At 37.1% G+C, this 10,690-nt stretch overlaps 1 long non-coding RNA gene across 1 annotated transcript; it reads left to right on the forward strand.

The window, feature by feature from the left end:
• The first annotated feature begins 1,322 nt into the window (after positions 1–1,322).
• LOC307131660 lies at positions 1,323–3,744 on the forward strand. Its single transcript, XR_013817190.1, has 3 exons — positions 1,323–1,446; positions 2,190–2,239; positions 3,642–3,744. It is a non-coding gene; the product is annotated as an uncharacterized lncRNA (long non-coding RNA).
• The last annotated feature ends 6,946 nt before the right edge of the window (positions 3,745–10,690 follow it).

A 10,690-nucleotide genomic window follows, 5' to 3' on the forward strand; every position in this document is an offset into this window, starting at 1 on the left:
CATTCCCTTGCGCTACTGTTCTATCGTTTTTTTAATGTAAACATCACCCAGACGTGTTACTTTTGCGCTCCCATCTCGCTTCTATACACTGTTAGACTTTACCGCAATTTTACAGTTACTTACCGCAAAAAAGCCCAGTAAAATACCATTTATATTATTTACGGTTAGCTACTGTAATATGCACTGCATTGTGGGTATTTTTAATGAAATTTACAGTAACTTACTGTATATGGGAATTTGCAGTATTTTACTGTTTACGTAAAAGCAGTAGTGCTACTGTAAACAAAGAATACACACAAACACACACACACACTGGATGTTTAAAAGTTAAATAAAAACATGTGGATGGAAGGATGTAAAATTAGTTCTTTGTGGGAGACAAAGAAGTAATTTTTATATTTAGTATTTTCTCCTACCCTTTTCACATTTTCGGGTTTCTCAGAGCGGAAGTCGTCATAGTTGGGTTTAATTTTATAGCGGTGAATGAGAGAATACAATAATTATATATTTTTTGTGTGCCCATTTGCTCAAATAGCAAAAGAAAAACTCCACAATAGTGATTTCACAACTTTCAAAAAGAGGAAAAAATAGAGTATAGAATAAATAGAGTAAAGTATTAGTGTTATAAATGTATTTCGAATTCGCCTCATAGGAGGAGCTTCTGCCAGCGGCTCTTCTCGTTGAGAAATGACTGACATGGGCTGTGTTTACACGTCTTTTTGTGTTAAAACTGTTAATGTGTGACAAAACGTAGTTTTAAGACTTTTTTAGTCGGTAATGTAGTTGTTTAAAGCTCAAATCTGTGGTTTATTTATAAGAAGAGTGCCTATTTTAACATTTTATCTGGTGTTTTCGGAGATGTGAGCTCCAGTGAGTCAGCGGCGTTCAGCGCTTGTTTACCCGGCGAGAGTAGACTTTCCTCGGCTAGCCCTTCTGACGTCTGCCGCTGGCTCTGATGTCTCTGTGGCGTCTCCAGCTATAATTAGTCTTGTGGAGATTTAACGGCCCATATTTGCTCTCATGGATCTATAATTTGTTCCCTGGCAAATCGTTTAGGCTGAGGGCAAAGTGAAGTTTCATTACTTGTTTATTTTTCGGCTATAACTGTACGTTGCAAAATAAAATGACGGATCATGAGATATAAAATGCTAACGGTAGGCTACACACACACACCTACTGTTAGCATTTTATATCTCATGATCCGTAATTTTATTTTATTTATTATTATTTTAATGCCAGAGTAATACCAGTACAAGTGTGGTGATATAAATGTAATTTTTAAATGTTTAAAAAATATATTTATAAACTTTGCTTACACCTCACACAATTTAAATTGTTTACTCGCGTGCCAAGCCCGCGCAAATGAGGTTTGTGTCGAGTGCGCGCATAACGGACGTCCCTGCCTGTGGATCGGATCGCCAGACACCAGCTGCGAGCTTTCCTGAGGTAAGAAGTTTTTATTTGACAAATTTGTCACAAATGTCTTTGATACTTTTAAAACGTAAACCAATATCCATTAAATATAGCTACATATATGAAGAAAGTAAATAATAATATCGAATTGCTATTACTAACGTATATGACAGTCTCGGGGAACTGTTCATTTTCCTCAAGAACCGCTTTCATAACCCATTAAATTTGCATACAATTGACTAACTGTTACCTGCATTGTACATTATGTACCAAATGTTGTATTTACGCGAACAATGGTTTCCGTCTTTTCACGGCCAGTTATAGTTACATATTTTCGTTGACAGTTAAATGTGTGTGACGCCATTTGAAGTAACGTTAGCGGTGTCAAAGGCTGTCTCGCGCGCCCTCTCTCTCTCTCTCTCTCTCTCTCTCTCTCTCTCTCTCTCTCTCTCTCTCTCTCTCGAAAATAGAACATTTACGCCAGTGTATACACCAGAGGATTAATATATATTCAAGTAAAATAATAATTAGTTCAAGTATGTTCATTGTGGCTTCTTATTTATTATATTATTTCATATGAATTCATTTTTACATGCCACTGAAGGCTCTATTATTGTCTTCTCTCTTTTTTCAGTGTTGATAGTCATTTGATTGTGTAAGTGGTCAATCTAGCAGTCATCCTATATCTGTGAATTATCATGTGCATAACATTTAGGCACCATTATAGTCAATAAACATTAATGAAAATTTCTTATTTTTCTCTCTTGTGTCAACAGGAGCTAACAACACCCCAGAAAGAGCCACAGCACTGAGCATCTTTGGCTTTGTAAGTATATATTTTGACTAACATTATGTGATTAACGTCTTTTAATGCATTTGCCTGCATTTCCTACTTGGCATCTATTTGTTATCTTGTTGTGACTGTTTAGTCTCATGTGGGATATGTCACTGCATAACATGACAAAGTAATTAAAAATGATTCATTGTATGCACTTAAAAATTTGTGTAACACTTTACAATACGGTTCATTAGTTAACTACATTAGTTAACATTAACTAATAATGAACTGCACTTATAAAGCATTTATTTATCTTTGTTAATGTTAATTTCAACATTTACTAATGCATTATTAAAATCTTGCTAACATTAGTTAATGCACTGTGAACTAATATGAACAGCTGGATTTTTATGAACTAACGTTAACAAAGATTAACTAATGCTGAACAGAGGTGTTGTTCATGGTTAGTTCATGTTAACTAATGCATTAAAGGGTTAGTTCACCCAAAAATGAAAATTCTGTCATTAATTACTCACCCTCATGTCGTTGGAGACCCGTAAGACCTCCGTTCATCTTCAGAACACAAATGAAGATATTTTTGTTGAAAGCTGATGGCTGAGAAAGGCTTCAGACAGGCCTCCATTGGCATTCAGTACATTGACACTTCCAAGATCCATGAAAGGCACTTAAAACGTTGTTACAAAGTCCATCTCACCACAGTGGCTCTACAATAATTTTACGATGCGACGACAATAGTTTTTGTGCGCAAAAAAAAATCAAAATAACACCTTTATCCAACTTGTTCTCGACTTCCGTGTGTGCCTCCACGACGCATGCGCGAGAATATGACGCAGATCCGGCGTTCGGGAATCCATGAAATGCACACTTAAGCCCCATTTTGAGAACTACGCCGAGACCTAAAGCACGATCAATGTAGAATCCAACAGCTTAGACACGCGCGTCTTCCTCTGCTCGTAAACAAATCGCTTCTGGGTCATATGTCCGAACGCCGGATCTGCGTCATATTCTCGCGCATGCGTCGTGGAGGCACACACGGAAGTCGAGAACAAGTTGGATAAAGATGTTATTTAGATTTTTTTTGCGCACAAAAACTATTGTCGTCACATCGTAAAATTATTGTAGAGTCACTGTGGTGAGATAGACTTTGTAACGATGTTTTAAGTGCCTTTCATGGATCTTGGAAGTGTCAATGTACTGAATGCCAATGGAGGCCTATCTGAAGCCTTTCTCAGCCATCAGCTTTCAACAAAAATATCTTCATTTGTGTTCCGAATATGAACGGAGGTCTTACGGGTGTCCAACGACATGAGGGTGAGTAATTAATGACAGAATTTTCATTTTTGGGTGAACTAACCCTTTAACTAATGTTAACTAATACAACCTTATTGTAAAGTGTTACCAAAATATGTATACATTATTTTATATGCAGATCATATCCAACCAGTGACCAGAAAACAGAGAGACTGAGGAATAGACAGAGAAACGGACAAAGCTGGACTACAACTAAAACCTGAACTAAAAACTAATCATGCAAGTATGTACAGGTGCAAGTATTTAATTATTTGCAATTTCTGAGAGACTTTTATCTTTTAATTTTCAGCCAACCTCGTCTTATGCTGCCTTCATGTGCTAGAAATTTCCTACTTCCCACTTCTGAAGTTGTGATTACGAGCTCATCACATTCAGATTTTGACTTGAGAGGGCGTTCATGTCCAATTTTTTAACTAGGAAACTAGTTCAGTAATTCCTATAGCACGTGAAGGCAGCATAAGATGTCAGTTGAGCAGGAGGTGACGTTTGCCTACCACACCACAGGTGATATGAAGTATATCATATCATGAAATTGCTCTTATAGTCAGGGTGTCCGCGGGGTTGTAAAAGGTAGTAAATGAAATTAGCCAAAATTAAGGGCATTAAAAAGTAGTAAAAAGTACTAAACGTCATCTGACGAGGTATTAAATTTTCGAGCCCAATTTTTTTTAGATAAATTTGTCAATTTGGCCTTTTTTTTCTAAAATTCGCGTGGATTTATTTATATGTTTAGAGTAGGACCTGCGCGATATCGTGTGAGGTGGTGTTCGTTCGCGCGCGCTGAAACAAACTGGGTCCGCGGCTGGCTTGCTGACAAACATGTACGCGAGCTCGCTTCCATTCAGTAATTAAAGCATGGGGAAATGCAAGTTTTCGGACCTCTGGCTGGAGGACTCACGATTTAAAGACTGGCTTAGGCCAGTAGTTTGCAACAGCCACGAGGCTTATTGCCACGTCTGCAAGAAGACAATTAATATAACCTGGGTGGGGGTGAATGGCGTCAAATCGCATATGTAATCAAATAGTCACCAAGCTAGGATGCGCGGACGTAGCGAGCAGCTTCCCATATCAATGTTCTGCTTTACAGATGCATCAACGACCTCAACCTCCACTGCTTTGCCCTCAACCCCGACTGCTCTCCCGATTCAAACCACTGCCAGTAGCCTAACGTTAGTCTAGCAGCATCATCAACAGGTGCGTGACAGGCGTCAGACAGCAGACGCTATGCCCTATCACCACCGCTACATTGCGAGCTGAGGTGCTGTGGTGTTTAGACCTTGCAACTAAACACCACTCTTTAAATTTGAATCTATGGCATTGAAGAGCTGTTTCGAAATATGCAAGTTGCTTAAAGCTTGGCTTACACTGTGCGATTTCTGTGCGATTTCAGCAAGGTTATCTACTCACACTGTACGAGTAGATCGCATGCGATGTAAAGCCAAAGCTCACGGTTTATATGCTCACACCATGGCTCGGATCGTCGAGCGCGACTTGTCTGCTCACTGTATGAGTGAAGATTTAGCATTTACTATTTATGTATATAAATGATTATTATTATTATTAGGGTAGGCCTACTTTTATTATTAAATTGATAATACATTTAATTTGCTCCCGTGATAATTTCATAATGCATCAATGCACAACCGACATGTTGCATAATAAAAGAATAGATAGATTAGCTTACTCCTCATTATTTAAATACATTTTGCACAATTAAACAAGGAATTATAGGCCTATAATTAAAATGATTATCAGTCTATAATATGTCAGAACACTACAATAATATCAGTATTATCAGAAAGTAAGAGCAGCTTTATTTAAAAAAAAACTTGTTTAACACGAAATGGGCCTATACTTCTCTTTTAATTTGTTTCACAATATGGGCCAAAAGAGAAATATTAAGAATATAAATTCAGACAGTTATAGGCTATACGTTATCAGCATATGTTAAAGCAGATTTATATAAATAAAGAGATATCTCTTGTCTCTGTGAGAATATGCGCCGAAAGCTTGTCAGATTTTACGTTCACTTTCAGTAGTGAATAATTGACCAGGTTTGAGACTTCACCGACTCTCGCACACATTACGTTTTTGTGTGATATCCACTGACTCGCCTTCATGATTTAAAACGAAAAAGAAAAAAAATCTATATTGCGCCGTGAAAATTGCTCTGTACACTGCATGAACTATGAAGAAGATGTCTCCTTCCACTTCTGTCTTTATTTCTATTCTCATCTCTGTGGGCAGCTGATGTTAAGTTATAATGACCTCGTTACATTGTGATGCAATATGTTATTCCATTTGGAAAGATATTTCATTTACGCTACTATAGTTGCAGCTTGAAGTCGCGCTGGTATTAAAAAATATTTTGAAGGTATTAAAAAAGGTAGTAAAAGGTATTAAATTCAACTTAAGAAGTTCTGTATATACCCTGATAGTGTATGGAATGCTTTTTAAAGAAAATTTGCGGGGGGGGAAAGGAAAATGTTTAGATGAAGTAATGGAGATGGTGTGAACATGGCCTTTACATGTTCCAGCGTGAGCTGGAGGGAGGTGTCTTCCGTCAGCAGCTTGCTTTCTGATTGGGTATTGTTGCGTTTCACATGATAATCTCCAGAGCGCACACGCTTGTCCTCGGGATAGAGATATATAATATAAGTATAACTATGAATAATAATAATATAACAAGTATAACTATGAATAACTGCTGTTGCACAAGTTGTTACCTCATCTGTCCATGAACAAATTTAGATGAGATAAACCATTTCTCACACATTTTCCCTCTGTTTTGTTTCAGATCAGCCATCAGTAGTTTACCAGTAGGGAGGCCAGCCAAGACCAGCTGGGGTATTTTGTTCATATTTTTTGTTGCCATATCGTCATGATCTCTGCTTTGATTTGTTGTAATGAATTCAGTTCTCTATTTTTTTTCTGTTTTTTGTAATTGATTGTGACGGTGAATAAAAAATATACTGATGTACATGGACTCAAGTCTCTTATTTGGAATTTATTAAATGTATTATTTATTTTATTGCATTCATGTAAAATATTCAAAATAAAGTAATAACATATTAACATGCATATTTTGTAAAATAAAAAGTAAAATAAATTACAGTAAAATTACTGTAAAAAATATTATACTGTAAAAATAAATTGCGGTAAGGGCATCATACTGTAAAATTAAATTGCGGTAAGGGCATCATACTGTAAAATTAAATTACGGTAAGGGCATCATACTGTAAAATTAAATTGCGGTAAGGGCATCATACTGTAAAATTAAATTACGGTAAGGGCATCATACTGTAAAACACATTTACAGGTAAGCTACTGTAAAGGGGCAATTACAGTAACTTACTGGCAATAGTGCTGCCAGTAAGTTACCGCAAAAATACAATAAAATGTCTAACAGTGTACTTTTGCCGAGTATTGTGCATGACACGGCTTTATAAAAGGGGCACTCAAGTTAAAATAACGCGTCTCCATACCTGCACTGACCTGCATCTGGCCCTAAACTAATTAAAAGATAAACAGCGCATTCTTATTTCAGTGCTGTTATTTAAGCAGACAGTTGGCCTCGTACATTCAGTTAAACAGCATTAACAGCAAGCCAAAGAGGGCAAGGTTTCAACTGAACGATGCATATGCATTTTAAATGTTCTAGCTCTGGTATGCAATGAATGCACGTTCTTAAATGAGCAAGTTTATTTATCAAATCATAAAAACAGATTAACAGTATCAGTTCCTAAATTCTGATCGGGTGGGCAAGGCTTAGCCCACCCCTGCCCATGCCTAGAACCGGCCCTGCTTGTGTTACTTGTAATGCGTTACCCCCAACACTGAGGACGGGACTTGATTTTGGTTGTAGTTTGCTGTTGCTGTGATCGCATGTGTGTGACAGGTTGTCCCGTCCTCGTGCCAGTAAACGCGTCATCAGACAGGAGATGTTGTTGCAAGTGGGAGTTTATTTGAATAAAATCATTAATAATAAATACCGCAATAAAAACATAGGAGTCGTCCATTTTGATTTCACAGTGACTGTGACATAAAGAATATTCCTAACGTCACACACAGATCAGATGCGGTAAAACCATTCACCTTTCAGTTTCCTGTGCAGGCCCATTCATCCAGAGCTATAAACTGCAGCCTATGTTTAAATAAATGTCTTGCAAACACATTCATTTTATGTAACAGCGCTCCACATTCTCTGATAGCCCAGGGAGTAAACGCTGATGCTTACATGCATTAGATACATGGATTAAATGTAGAGGGAAATAGGAAAGGGGTTCCACTGGGAGACTGGCGCTCTCATAGGCGTTTCATGCTCTTTGATCCTTGCTGTGTGGTGAAGCAAGAACCCAATCATTCTTAATCACATAAAGTTAACAGAGCATGGCCTGGTATTTAGCTTTATGTTTATCTGTGTTAATATTAATGGCAGTGAAGAGATCTTGACTTGCTGCGGCAGGTCAGATAGGCAGGTGCGACACGGTCTCAAATTTCTGTTTTCAAAGCCCCGTCCACTTGGAAATCCATAGAGTGAGACACATGCCATCCTTAAAAAGGCAGGTAAGAAAAAAAAGCTCTCTCTCATTTCCCTTTCTCGCTGCCCGTCTTTCTGTCAATGGCTGACTTTGTACACAACAAGTTTTCCTTTTGCCGATGATAATGAAGTCTAAATACCACTTATAGCAGCGAATTAACAGTAATCAGCATGGTGAGTTTTGAAAAGAGGTTCTTTAATCTGAAACATAGAGCGTGGCTTTCAGGGCCCTGATAGTATCAGCAAGGCTGGAGTGAAGGACAGATAAAGTAATGTGAGCAGACTCTCCTTTTGAAGCCTCTTCATACCTCACAAGGATCTGTCCTGAGTGACACTCAAGCCATGTGGTTAATCTACAGACAAGTATGCGCAGACAAATGTTGCCATTGCTATTGGAAAGCCTCATGGATAATGGCGTTTTTCAGTTGAATTTATTGCTAGTGGTCCTTAAGATTATCTACAAAAGGGATGAGAAGATAGCTCTGCTAGGTACATCTGTTCTTGTGTAGATTTTTGTAAGTACTTTGGGATGAAATGCTTATGCTAATGTGTTAAATGTTCATATCAGATCAGATATTATACACACAACAGAATGACAAGCCCACAAGTTATCATCAACAATTAGAATGGAAACTTAAGCCGTGTTAAACCTTTATTGTGTTTTTCAGTAATAGAGCTCATTTTAAATTAGGTTATCAAGGTTTTCGAATATTGCCATCTTTGTGGGGACATTTTGTCTCAATAATGTAGGGTTCACCAGGACACAAACACGCACACATGTCTGGTTCAATATCTTTGTGGGCACTCTCCATAGGTTTTTATATTGTTCAAACTATACATTCTATCAGCTTACACTAACACTACCCCTAAACCTACCCATCACAGAAAACTTTATGCATTTTTACATTTTTCAAAAAACTCATTCTGTATGATTTATAAGCTTGTTTCCTCATGGGGACCTCAATTTAGGTCCCCACGGTGACACAAGTCCCCATGAGTCTGTGTGCATTCAGGTTGAAATACCCACTGGCATCGAAAAACCATTTTCCAGTACTTTTCCAGGACATTTTCAATTTACTGCGGCAGGAATAAAATCAAGGATCATGCCAAATATTGCTTTCTAAGTCTTTAAAAGCCGTACAGTTTATTGCCATTACTTAACAATCCAGCATTTTTCAATATGAGCTCTTAATCATACATTATGACTATGGAAGCTTGTTTACACCACAGAATAGAAAGAAAAGGTAATTGTGGCTTTTTATCTCGCTATTCTGACTTTCTCTCAATTGCGAGTTTACATATTTGTGATATAAACGCGAAAATTGTCGCAATTCTTTTTTCCTCAGAATTGGACTTTATAACTTGCAATTGCAGTTTAGACCTCACAATTCTGAGAAAAGAGGTCAGAATTGCAAGATATAAACTCGCAACTGCGCAAAAAAGTCAATTGTGAAGAGAAGACTTGCGAGTTTATATCACGCAATTCTGACTATATCTTGCAATTCTGACTTTATAACACACAAATGTGACTTTATATCAAAATGATGTGATTAGGGAGCAGCTTACGAGTTAACATTTGAGCAGTTATAGCATTAGCTAAACGTCATTATTCAAAATACTACTCAAACTCAAAACTCGATTTTTAAACTCAGCATTCCTGAACATGTGCTTTCTGCAACTAGCGCTAATTGTTTGGGCCAGCGATAAACTCTATATACTCGGCTAAAGAAATAACTTTTTTTTAAAGAATTTTCCCAGACAACATCAACAAGATTTTACAGGACATTTTACATTTTCTCTAATTTTCCATGTGTTTTCCAGGACTGGAAAATTTGTCATCAATTTTCCAGGTTTTCCAGGACGAGTGGGAACCCTAACAGACACACACACACATTTATCCATATTTTATGGGGACTTTCCAGAGACATAATTAGTTTTTATACGGTACAAACTATATATTCTATCCCTTAACCCTAATCCTACCCATCACAGAAAACACCTAATATGATTTATAAGCTGTTTTCCTCATGGAGACCAAAAATGTCCCCACGAGGACAAGGATTTTGGATATTGCCATCACCCCACCCAAATAAACATATAGTATATTTTTATTCAGAATAGTTTCACAGGACTTGCTAGCTTCAAATAGTATATTACCACATTTTTATCTCTAGTAACATAAGATTTGTATTTCCTGTATTGCTGTAACTTTTACTGTTATTATAATTGTTATTAACATTTAATACATTACACTGTGTTCCAAATGATTATGCAAGTGACATGTCAGTAGGATTTCAGTGCAATAAACATTCAGATTTTAGTTTTTCAAAGAAAGTGTTTGTTTGTTTTATTTCTCCATATCGTTTTAGATAACTGGTATCGATCTCAGACAGGTTTAATAGTTAAATAGTTTGCCAGGTCAACTTAGGTAAATGGAAACCCGATGTAAAGAGGTTGTTGCACATTATTAAACGAGTCACAGTTCTCATGCAATATGGGGAGGAAGAAAGATCTTGAAATCGTGCAATGTTATGCAAAAGGCATAAAAACAACTATTGTGTGAAAACTGAATAGAGATGATCAAACTATCATCAGATTTGTGAGTAATTTACAACACAACGTTTACA

Source organism: Gobio gobio (genome assembly GCF_949357685.1).
Source record: "Gobio gobio genome assembly, chromosome: 9".
Taxonomy (NCBI): domain Eukaryota; kingdom Metazoa; phylum Chordata; class Actinopteri; order Cypriniformes; family Gobionidae; genus Gobio; species Gobio gobio.